Source organism: Octodon degus, unplaced genomic scaffold (genome assembly GCF_000260255.1).
Source record: "Octodon degus isolate 3935 unplaced genomic scaffold, OctDeg1.0 scaffold00012, whole genome shotgun sequence".
In the NCBI taxonomy this organism is placed as follows: domain Eukaryota; kingdom Metazoa; phylum Chordata; class Mammalia; order Rodentia; family Octodontidae; genus Octodon; species Octodon degus.
The window spans coordinates 25,765,627-25,777,416 of NW_004524588.1; the positions used below are offsets into that span (position 1 = coordinate 25,765,627).

General features: G+C 40.9%; 1 pseudogene; it reads right to left on the reverse strand.

Annotated features, from left to right (window-relative positions):
• The window catches only part of LOC101560669, a 4,479-nt pseudogene extending 1,208 nt beyond the window's left edge, over window positions 1-3,271 (reverse strand).
• Between the last annotated feature and the right edge of the window lie 8,519 nt (window positions 3,272-11,790).

Consider the following 11,790-nt stretch of genomic DNA (forward strand, 5'->3'; position numbering starts at 1 on the left):
CCCCGCTGCTCCCCTCCGCTCCCCCGCGCCCTCTGGGCCTTCGCTAAGCGTTCCTCAAAGCGTTCCTCTCACGCTGGGACTCGCCCTTCCTGTCGGCGTCTCCTCGCTGCGCTCCCTCCAGTGGAAGGATCTGCGGTAAGTCCGGGCGCAGAGCAGCGGTTCGCCTCGCTCTCCCTGCAGACCAAGCGACCGAGCATGCGAGGTGGGCCACGCTGTGTCGCTCCGCTCCGGGTGCGGCCGTGCTCCGGCTCGCAGTGCCGGTTCTCGGGCGGTCCGGTGCGGCCCACAAGGCTCGGCAGAGGGACTGGCATCGAAAGCGGGGTCTTCCAGGAACTGCTCTCAGTCTGGTCTCCATCAGAGCGCTTCCGAGGATCCCCTTGTCCTTCTTCCTCACCGGGGACGTCCGACGGCACTCTGCGATCCAGCTGAACCTCGTGGATGTCGAAGTTGCTGCGTGTGGGCCAGCCCAGCTCTGGGAACGGACAGTCGTGGTGCCTTTCCCAGCTGCAAACGGGGCTGTGAGGTTCATCCGTGAGCAGAATGTCGGCGACTTCATCCTCGATGTGGAACGGGAGGCTGGAGACGGGCGCGTCGGCGGGGAAGGCCTACGTGCTCATTCACGGCGGGAAGGGCCTGCCATCAGCCGGTCCACAGGGCCGACGCCAGGATCTGCTCCAGAAGGTCCAGGGCTTCGCGGCCGCCGATGCCCAGCAGCAGCTGCGTCAAGGGCCGGTGCAGTTCCGTCAGGTCGCTCCGGATATAGACGGAATGACGCTCAGCAGCTCCTGCCGGTCCTCCTCGTGCACCACCGGATGGGCTCCGGGATCAACTGCATCTGCTCCAGTTCATGTCCTGCAAAGAGGGTTTTGCCAGCCAGCATTTCAGCGAAGATGCAGCCTGCAGCCCACATGTCAAGGGCTTTAATGCAGTTGTCAGCGGACAGCAAGAGACGTGGAGACCTGTATCAATTAGTGACCAGTTCTCCAGAAAGATGACCCTGGTGGGAGTAGTGCTGGTCCCTGATGCAGGCTAGCCCGAAGTCCCCGATCCTCAGCACCAGGTCTTCCGTGCTGATGAGGAGGGTGGCCAGCTTGTGGTCTGTCGCTGTGCAGCACGCTGACCGAGGGGATGTACTTGAGGCCGCGCGGCCGCTGGTACATGAGCAGGCGCGAGAGCTCCCCCAGGGGCCTGCTCCAGCATGCTGGCCAGGTCCGTCTCCATGTCCTCCTGCACGACGCACACACTGCTAAGTCCTGCGAGTGACCCCACGAAGTCGGGCAGCCGGCTGCCGCTAGGGCCCAGGATTTCAAACACCTTCACTATGTTGTCGTAGTCAAGCCGTCAGATGATTCTGGTTTCCTGGAAAGCTTGTTTGACACTCTGCAGATCTGCGAGGACAATCGTCTCGATGGCCACTCCTGTCACAGTCGTGTGTATAGCAGAGAAATCCAAGCCGTTGCCTCCGCAGCCCAGTGGTTTAAGTGAATATATGGGCAGCCCAGATCAAACCATGAATGTTCGTGAGACTTTCAAACTTCTCTGCCGTAGTGAAACCCTTACTGCTGCCTTTTCCCTTCCAACTAGTGAACTTGTGTAAACAAGGGAGAAACTGGCTTGCAAGGGAAAGAGTTCTCACGAGGGAGGAGAGAAAGGCTCATGCCTTCCGACACGATGGCTTCCTGACATTCACCGCCTGTGCCTACCAGGCCCGAGAGTTCCTGTGGGTTGAAAGCTCACAAAGCCCTATTCATGTGGAGGACTGAAAGACAGTGCAGTAATCATAGATCAAGGAAGGGGCAGCAACTCTGCAGATATTTAAAGAAAACACGCAGGAAACTCACACATAATGAAATGACATACTATTCACTCAGATCTAGCATGCTAACGACTGAACACTTAACAGAAGTGTGCATAGATATGCGCACGCCCGGCGTCGGGGCAGCTCCTTACAGTGCAGGTACATTCAGCGCTGGACTGGCCCTGCGCAGCCTGCTCGAGGAGCCAGAAGTCATGTCCGGTGGTTCAGTCCTTCCCGGGTCGCTGTCTGCTCTGACGAGAAGCCCTGGCTGTTGGTGGCAGCAGGCGGCCTTCCTTAGTGATCACGTGGCTCCAGCTCACACTCACAGTCGAAGCTGCTGTGCTACGCCCAGGGGACTTCCAGCTCATCGGAGGCGGGCTGACCACGCGCGGCCCCCAGCGTTGGCTCGGCTCTGGCGGGGTTTCCGAGGCTCCCTGCACCGCAGTCACCGCCAAGTAAATCGGCGTGCGCGACAGGCAATTGATAGTTATTAACTGCATGTGAAATAGGTGCACCTTAGTCTTTATACAATAATTATAGATCATTTTCCTATGATTAAGAGTAATATGTTATTAGTTTTCATTCAATATCCTGACTGAATTTGATGTTATTATTTTGTTGATTTATTATCTATTACTTGAGTGGTACAATTGTTGCTAATAATAATTTTTTCTCATGTGCCAATGTCCAGATTAGTTTTGCGTCATGAACATTAAACAGTCTATTCCTGGAGAACTGAGTTTTGGGCCAATAATACTGCATCTTTCTTTCTGAAACTAGCAGAAATTGCTAAATCTTTGAAGAGAGACAAAGACCGTAGCTTGTTACATCCAGAGGACATTAGTGAAAAGTAGACCTGAACTAAAGAGACCTCCATACTGGAAATGCACTCTTTCAACTCTGAGCACCAGCAAATCTAAGCAGACACACAAATATGCACACGTGCATGCACACACATGTGCAAACACACACACACACAGACACAAAACTAACAAAAACATAGATGAGAGAGAGAGGCTGGAGATGTAGTTTAGTGGCATAAATGCCTGCCTGCCAAGCACAAGGTTCTTAGTTCAATTCCTGGTACAAGAAAAGAAAAAAAAAAAGATGAGCTAAACAAAAAGTGCAAACCATGAATGACCAGTTCAGCAAAGAATAGGAGGCCTTGAAATGGGTACATGTACATAGAGGGTGATAAACGGACTGGAAGGTATCAGAGAAGAAGAAATAAAAGTTATGCTCTGCATTTCAAATAAAAGATTATTCTACTGCTAAAACTTTTACATTTAAAGATACTTTTGTGGGCCAGAGGGAGGGCCAAGCAGCACAGCATCTACCCAGCAAGGTCCTCAGTCCAATACCCAGGGATATATTTAGTAACATTATAGACATGGATAAAGGACTCCAGTAAATCATCATGGCCATCACTTACCTTTGTTCTGAAAGCTGAAATTGCAACTTGAACTTCTGCATGGCTGGGCAGCAAACTGGATGAGTGACTTGATCAGAAGTTAATTTTCATGGTGTATCGCCGGGTCCCCTGAGAATAAATTCAAGCCAAGGAAAGGAGGAACAGATGTGTAACTTGACAAAAGAATACATATTTGTCCTTGGGGTGAAATTTTAAAAAAGCAGTTCGATGGTTCTCAGAGAGATCTGTCTCTTCTTCCAACATTAATTGCACTCATGGCAACAGTCAGCAAGACAAGACTGAGAAGCAGAAATAGAATGCAAACAAAACTCAAAATGATGTTGTGATGACTTACGTGTGGGTGTCCCCAAAGCTTTATGTGCTCATAAGTGGGACTGTTGGGAGGTGTCTGGTCTTGGGGTATAGTAGTGAATCAGGGCATGTAATATTGGATTTAAGGGTATTTAACAGCTAAACTGGTTGAGCGCAGTTCTTGGTGTGGACAATGGAAGCCCCTACCCGAGTGTTGGCGGCACTAATCAGGCAATAGACAGCCTGAGTGCAACATAAAGGGGTAGAATAAAGGCTGGTTACTGCTTGCGGCCTTGTGCCTGCCGTGCCATGCACTATTTCTCGCATTTAATGCCGCTATGCCAAGCCTCCCTGACCTGGAGCCAGTCACATATGGACCGAAGTCTACAAACTGTGAGCCAAAATAAAACCTTTTCGCCTTTAACTGGTGGGTGGGGATTATTTTGATCCAGCAACAAGAAACTAAGACAAACCTTGAAGTAACTGTGGGAAAATAAATGTTTCCTGATAAACCCTCTAACACAAAATATCATGTGAGAAAAGTACCCTTGCTTTCTAGTAGAGGAACACAGTTTCACTGCGGCACGTGGGAATTTCCGTGCTATCTGGCCTAACAATAGGTGAAGGGGACAAGATAGAAGGGCAAGTCCCAGCAGCCAGCAGAGAGAAGCCCTGAAGAAGCAGCCCACCCTCCGGGGTAGCTCACACTTCTGTGTACATGAAAGACACCCTCCGGGGCTCTCATAAATATGTGACATTCTACAAGACCAGATGGAAAAACTAGCAGTGGGACTTGGGTTTTATAGTTATTCTTCCCTCATTTATAACCATGAGCTTCTTGCCATGGCCTCTAAAATTATTTGAATACAAATTATCCTAGAAAAAGGAGCATTTTGAATATTTTTGTGAATAGATGTATTTCCAAATAGGATTGGGTTAAGAAATATTTAGTGTAGAATGCTGAATAATTATCTTAATTGTCACAGTTACGATTCATGAAATGATTCTATACTCTAAATATGTATCAGACTCTCATCAAAATTAGATTTTTTTTAAATGTAAGGACTCAAAGAGATTTTCAAAAAACATTCTAAAATTAAATATTGAGCGACCTTTATTCAATGACTGTCAGCCACCTTCTTCTCAGGTAACCATTAAACTAAAAATACCAATTCATTCTAGGTCACACTTTTCATTTAAAGAATTCTTATCAATGCTTGATAGAAGAGCCTTTGCCTGCTCTCGCCCTCATTCTGCCATTTCTCTTTTATTCTGTTCAATTTCTGCTCTTTTTCTAAAATTAAACTATTCTTGCCGCCACTTAACTCATGATAGTTGGTAGACTCCAGATGTTTCCAGCCACGACTAACTCAGCCTTTTGGCCTCATTTCCTTCTGGATCCTGTTCTCAGTTATCCACTTTCATGAATTTCCACACTCTTCTTTCCCCTTTTCTATCTCATTCTTTCTATCATGCTCCATTATACCCAGGTCCTTCCAAATTATGTGAAAACAGTCACATTGTATAAGTCAACTAAAAGGAATACTCTTAAAACTCCGTGTACAAATTCTCAATGAAAGCTTACATTGTATGTGACAGGAACAATAGTAGCCGCGTGAAGTCAGATTTCCACAGGTTGTTATTTAACATTATGGTTTCATTAAGTCTCCCATGAATGAATGAATGCTAAATTAGTGAATGGTCTTTAAACTCTTACGTGACTTAGATTTGCATAAGATATTAAGCTCTATTAAATACCTTTAGGGTGAAACCTATTAGTGTTTCCCCTCTCTTTCTTTCAGGAAACAAAAAACCATGATATTTCATATGAAGTGGCTTCATAGGCTCGCCCCGCCAGCGGGTCAGGTGAGAAATATGGAGACAGCTCTGTCGCCCCTGGAAGGCTGCTCCAGTCACCGAAGCAGCTGTTGCAGTCAGAGCCACAGAGCACGCCATGGCTCTCAGTAAGAAGAGCACGCGATGACTTTTCTACTACAGACATGGCCAAAGTTAAACATGGTTTTATATTATGAAAAACAAACCCTAGCAAGCTTCACACTTAGTGGATTTTGTTCAGGATGAAACAAGCACTAGAAGTAGAGCTGAGATTTACAACTAGATGCATGAAACCATACAGCGAGTACTCTGAAGTATGAATTTGTTCCTAACTCTCCTACTCAGCATATCCACGTCTCAGGCTGCATGCTGGTCTCAACTCTCCTTCCAGTGCCAAAGCACCTGCATTGGGACCTAAAAGGAAACTTCAAGGAGAAAAAAGTCAATAGAGTTTATTTGTTTCAGTTTAATTGCATTTGTGATTCACTTACTATTTGCAATTAAGCATTCCATGCAGAAATGTGTGTGCTTGGGTTTCATTTTTCCTTATTTTGGAGTAGTAGAAAAGAGGAAAAAAGGCATAAGTAGGAATAGTTTAAAGTTATCTGACTATCGTTCAATGTATGGGAAATATTGTAGTAACATCTTCATTTTAGATGAAGAATCATGCACATGTTCTACTCCTAGTAGAATGCTATTAAATAAGTCTGTTTGATGAGAACATGAAGAGCACTTAATATAGAGGTAAGGTATTAAAATTGTGTATGTTAAGTAAAAGAAAATAAATCAAAATGTTGGTGCAAGAACAAGATTTCTCTGAATGCAAGCAAACTTGTTAAGTGAAAGCCGATTTGAAATACTTCTATCTTGATTTAATCTGTAATCTCATATAAAACTGCTAAGGACAGTGTTAGTGAAACATCCTCAAAATTTAAAAACAAATGATAGCTTCAATCCACTCCTGGTATTTAGGGAGCCTACATAAAGCCAGTGACTGGTCTCAGCATGCCCTGTCATGATATTAATGGACTAAATTATCAAATCTTCATAAAAATGTGTTGAGAGACAAATAAAAGAACATGTTATATTTCTAGCAGAGATATGGTATAAATTGGCCTAAATTTACTAATTGTAGTAATTTTTCACCAAAAATGATAGTGCTTTCTTTTGGTTAGATAAGGAATTTGGGGTTACAAAATGTTATGTTCCGACTCTGTCTACAAACCTATCTGGATTTGCATCAGTTGATGATAACACATGGGGAGGATTCTCATTTTGCAACAATTGTCTCTCACTAGCTTTCTTTTAATTGACAGGTCTACACTCCAAGATGAGATAAAGAGACATATAAGTCTGGCCCATTACTGGGAGCTGCTATTGACAACACTGAAATACTCATTATAAGCTATTTAATGTACACACATGGGCTGCACATTAATATGGAAAGCAGCATAGCCCAAGGACTGGAGCTCTAAATGTTTATTTCCCATTTGATAATTTTTCAAGTACCAATTATGCAAAAAGTATACTTTACAGGGCATAAAAATTTTCAAATGTATAAATAAATTAATTTATTTGACAATTGACCATTGGAAAGGGAATAATAAACACAAACGTGCTAAATGGAAATCAGTGGCTAAAAGCTCTAAACACATGGTCTGTCCCCATGTTAGGTCCGGTCTCTCTACCGCTGCACCGTGCCTTATTTGTGTGATATGTGGAACTCTCTCATCTTTCTATGTGTGTGTGGATGAGTGTGCATGTGCACACATACACACTCATACTCGCACTTTCAGGACACTGTAATGCTTGTGATTATAAATGATTTGTCTTATTACTATAAATGACTATTAACAATTTATTCACATTCTCTAAATTAGGCTGAAAAAGCCTCTTTTTTAGAAAATCTCTTAACTTTCTTTTGTTTGTATTAGCTTTCTGTCTCTTTTTAAAAACTTGGCTTCATGGTAAACTCCAGCAAAACTGGCCATTTGGACACAAAAGTGTAACTCTTTTCAATTAGATTATAAGTGTACAAAGTTTTCAATTAACATAGTACATACTTCAGTTACCAGGATGTTATCTGCCTTGTTTTTTTAAGCTAAAAACCCTTCTTCATATACTCAAATAAGAAATAATGCTGAATCAACAGTCAAAATACCCATCCCAAATTTCATAAGTATTTAGGTAAAATAAAAGTATATATCACATTCCAAAACTGTAAATTAAAAATTGCATTTCACAAATTCATGTTAAGGATTATGAGAAAGTATAAAGTGTAAAACAGCATGGTATTTTAATTTTTTAAAAAGGTGGTCTACTTTAGAAAATGACCCATGTGCATCTGGAAAAATATGCATTCAGCTGTTGTTGGGGGGAAAACTCTGTATATGTCCACTAAGTCCATTTGTTCCAACCTCTGGCTCAGTTCTGCTACTTCTTTGCTAATTTTTTGTCTGGTTGACCTATCTTTGGGATAAGGCAGTGTTAAGGTCTCCTGTTAAGATTGTGGTATTGGATATTACATTTTTCATGTGCATTAAGATTTGTCTTATATAGTTGGGTGCTCGCATGTTTGGTGCATACATATTTATGAGTGTTACCTCTTCCTCTTGACTTTTTTCCCTAACCAGTAGATAGTGGCCATCTTTATTTCATTTGATCATTCTTGGTTTGAAGTTGAGATTGTCTGAGAACAGGATTGCTACCCCTGCTTTTTTCTGAGGTGCTAGGACAGGTAGTATTGTTTTCCATCCTTTGATTTTCAGCCTATGAATTTCTTTATGAGATAAGTGTGTTTCTTGTATACAGCATATTGTTGGATTTTGTTTCCTAATCCACTGTGCCAGTCTATTTCTTTTAATTGGTGAATTGAATCTGCTTACATTGATGACTATAATTGAGATGTATTGACTTATGATTGACATGTTGTTTACCTGCAGTTGTTTACTCCTTTTTCTCCTCTGTTTAATTGTTTGCCCTGTTTAGTGGGTTCCTTCAGTTCTCATTCATGAAATTCTGATCATTTTGGTCTATCTCTAGAATATCTTTTAGTAGTCTGTGTAGGTTTGGCTTTGTTATAATGAAATTCTTTAGCTGTTCTTTGTCATGGAAGTATGTCACTTCTCCATCAAACTTGAAAGAGAGTTTTGCAGGGTATAGTAGTCTGGGCTGGAATTTGTTTTCATAGAAGACTTGAAATACTCTGCTCCATGCTCTTCTGGCCCTCATAGTTTGTGAAGAGAAGTCTTTTGTTATTCTGGTGGGTTTTCCTTTCAATGTGATCTGTTTCTTTTCTCTAGCAGCTTTCAAAATATTATTCTTGTGCTGGATTTCTAGGATCTTGACTATTATATGTCTTGGTGTGTTTTTAATTGGGTTGATTTTATTTAGAGTTCTGTATGCTTAAGTTATCTGAATGTCAGTTTGTTTCCCCATGTTTGGGAAGTTTTCTGCTAATACTTCTGCCCATATTTTTTATTTCATTTGTATTCACTCCTTCTTTCTCATTGTTGCCTATTAGTCTCACGTTGTTCATCTTTGCAGCATCTTGCAGGTGATTAATTATGTTTTCCTGCATCTGAGTTGTTTTTAATAGATCTTTTCTTACATTTTCACTGCCTGCCCCAGCGTCTTCAAGATCTGAAGTTCTATCTTCACTTTCACTTAAACAGATTTGCAAGCTTGTGATTGATATTTTAAGTTCTTCAGTATTTCTTTAACTCTGCTTCATGTGATCTATTTCTTTCCTATATTGCTAATTGAAGGATTCCATCATTTTTCTATTCTCTTTTATTTTTTATCAGTGTCTTCTTGAGAAGTAATTATAAATTCTTTCATTATAGTTATCTTTTATTTTTTTTACTTCAGACATTATTTCTGTTCTGATTTCCTCTCCATGTTTCTGCAGTTGATTCTTTACTTCAGATGCTACTAATTCAGAGATTTCTTTTTTTATTTCAGAGGTTATTTCTGATCTGAGCTCCTCTGTACCTTTCTTCAGGGTTTTTTTTTTTCTTCAGATACTATTAAATCAGACATTTCAGCCGTGTGATTCCCAATTTCTTCTGTACTAATGTCTTCTGCATTTGTTTTGGGTGTGCTTGGGGCCTAAGATTGCCTTTTGCTCCTTTTCTTTGTCCTTTTATATAGCACTGTCCTCTGACCTTTGGCGTAGAGCTTTGGTGCAGTTATAACTTTAGCACTTACTGAAATTCTTACCCAGGAGAGATTATATGATTAAGGCAGTTACAGTTTTGTATTTACAGAAGTACGATAAGGAACAGTAATAATGAGTAATGATATTTAGCAATTGATAAAGTTTTATAACTAATGGCTTTGTATTTTAGACAGAAAGAGCAATCACTATGTCTATATAGTTAAGCAGATATTAAATTGGGAGTTTGTATTTAAGTTAGTTTCATTAAGTTCTGTCTGATCGCCTCTTCCTGATGTGCCTGGTGTTTTCCAAGCAGACTAGTTCACCCCAGTTGCCTTTTCCCCCTCTGTCAGTCAAGAGAGCCAGAGGGAGGACGCTCTTATAGATCTGGGTCTAGCAAAGTGCCTCAGCTTACTGGGTGCAGATCTACGAAGTTTGCCTTCATGCAGTTGTGCCTGGCTTGAGCCTGGCTGCTGTGCTCAGCTTCTTCTTGCTGCAGCCCTTGGAAATGAACCTTCTGTGCCCCGCTGGCAAGGTATTCTGCTCCTGGATTAGGTGGGTGGTTCAGGCCCTTAGCCTCTCTACAGGGACTTCAGCTGCAGAGTTTCATATCAGGCTTGTATGCCAGGCCCTGGCTAGGTCCAGAGGGATCCAGCAGGCAAAGAGGAACATGGAAGCTCTCCCACACACACAGGCTGGGCCCAGGCTTGGGGTCCCGAGAGCGTGGCGGAAGTTCTCACTCACACACCAGGCCCGTGCTGGTTCTGGAGGGCTTCCTAGCATGGTATTTTAGTTAATAGTAATTTTCAATTGAGAATTTATTTATCTGAAAAATAATATATCTTACTAAATATTATCAATATTACAAATTTTATGAGTGTCCTGCTAGGTTGGAAAGAAAATTTTATTAGAATAATATATTCAAAAGAGAAAGAGGGCAGCTATAACATTTTTAAAGTTTAAAAGAGGTATTACAATTCATACTTGTAATCCAAGCACTCTGGAAAGATGAAGTAACATCACAAGTTTGGGCTCTGCCTATGGAATTTAGCAGGTTAGTGCAACCTATCTCAAAATTAAAATGAAAGGGAAAGAAAAAGATGAAAGAAAGAGATGGGTTAAGGATACAGCTCAATGTGAAGGCTTTGGTTTTAACCCCAGAGTAGGGAATTTCTAAGGAGAAAGGACAGAGAAGAAGGTTGGGGGAGGCAGGAGGAGGAATTGCAATGCTGTTATATATGAAATAGGTTTGATAATAAATACACAAACATAAAGTATTGGTGGAAGTAGAGATATTAAAATGATTTGGTTTCAGAAATGTTATTATAGAAACAAAGTCTCAGAAAAATATTAGAAAAAATTAAATTATTAACCAGTAGAAAGAATATCCATCAACTCTATGAAAGCTATAACATTTTCAAAGTTTAAAAGAGGTAAAGGCTGCTACTTTTGGTCAGGATAAATTCATTGTATAAATACATCATGAGTAAGATCTATTCAAGGCCACCTGCTTTATACTAAAATAGCATTATTTTACTTCAGCTGCCTACCAATTTGCTAATTTCTTTGCATTGATTTGGACTAAAGTCCCCAAGAAACAAGATTCATTCAGCAATACCTTATAAATATGACAGTTGTTGATAGTGCTGTAGAAGATTTGTGCTTCGTGGTAGTCCTTGCCATTTTTTAAAAATTTCATTTATTTATTTTTTTGTGCTCATTATTGGTTTTATTGAAAATCAATAATAATTATATAGGAAATTAAAAACTGTAGACAAATATTGAAATGTGAAAGATACAAGATGTAGACAGAGTGAATTTTAGAAAAATATTTCTGAAATGAATACATAACATGAGACTAATATTAGATTTCACGTTGTAAAAAAGTTGTTTACAAACTTAAATGATTGTAATAATAAAAATTGTCTAAAATAAGGGGCCAACGAGATGGCTCAGTGGAATAAGTGCTTCCCTGGCAAGCACAAGGGCCTGAGTTCAATCCCCGGTTCTGGAAAAAAAAAAATTGTCTAAAGTAAACATGAAGAAGAAAGAGTTTACAGACCAGTCATATAATAGTTCTCTCTGTGCCAAAATCAAAAAAACCTATATTCATATAATTAGAATTCTGAAAGTAGAAGAAGGTAGGCAATAAATATTTAAAGATTTAAAATTTCTGAATTTAGTTAAAAGTATACCACCATATTTCCAAGAAAAATGAGGCTTTTGCTTAAGAAATATGAATAAAGTCATACCAAGATACATAAAGCTAAAATT